The sequence below is a fragment of the Salvelinus sp. IW2-2015 genome, unplaced genomic scaffold, assembly GCF_002910315.2.
Source record: "Salvelinus sp. IW2-2015 unplaced genomic scaffold, ASM291031v2 Un_scaffold6924, whole genome shotgun sequence".
Lineage (NCBI taxonomy): Eukaryota > Metazoa > Chordata > Actinopteri > Salmoniformes > Salmonidae > Salvelinus > Salvelinus sp. IW2-2015.
This window is the reverse complement of record NW_019948185.1, coordinates 25,066-25,418: the sequence shown is the minus strand read 5'-3', so window position 1 is coordinate 25,418 and position 353 is coordinate 25,066.

The window sequence follows — 353 nt, the reverse complement described above, 5'->3', positions numbered from 1 at the left end:
AAAGTCCGCGGTTTATACGAATTTGTTCGGTATTAATACCGGTGTTAGTAACGTAACTAGCTATATATTTATGTTGTCAACTTAATAAAAAAAAAAAATGCAAGTTAACTTGCCAGCTAGCTAAACCAAAGACGAGTGGAAAACATGAACAACTTCATTAACGTTAATTCACCGAACTATTTAACGGAATTGCCTAACGTTAGCCAGCTGTCTACACCACAGCCGAGCTTCCAACGTTAGCTAACCATGGACGGAGACGGCGGTAGTCTGATGGGGGAGGACGGGAGGATGGAGAGCCCGAACGAGGCTGCGCTGCTAGCGCTGATGGAGAGCACGGGATACAGCATGGTACA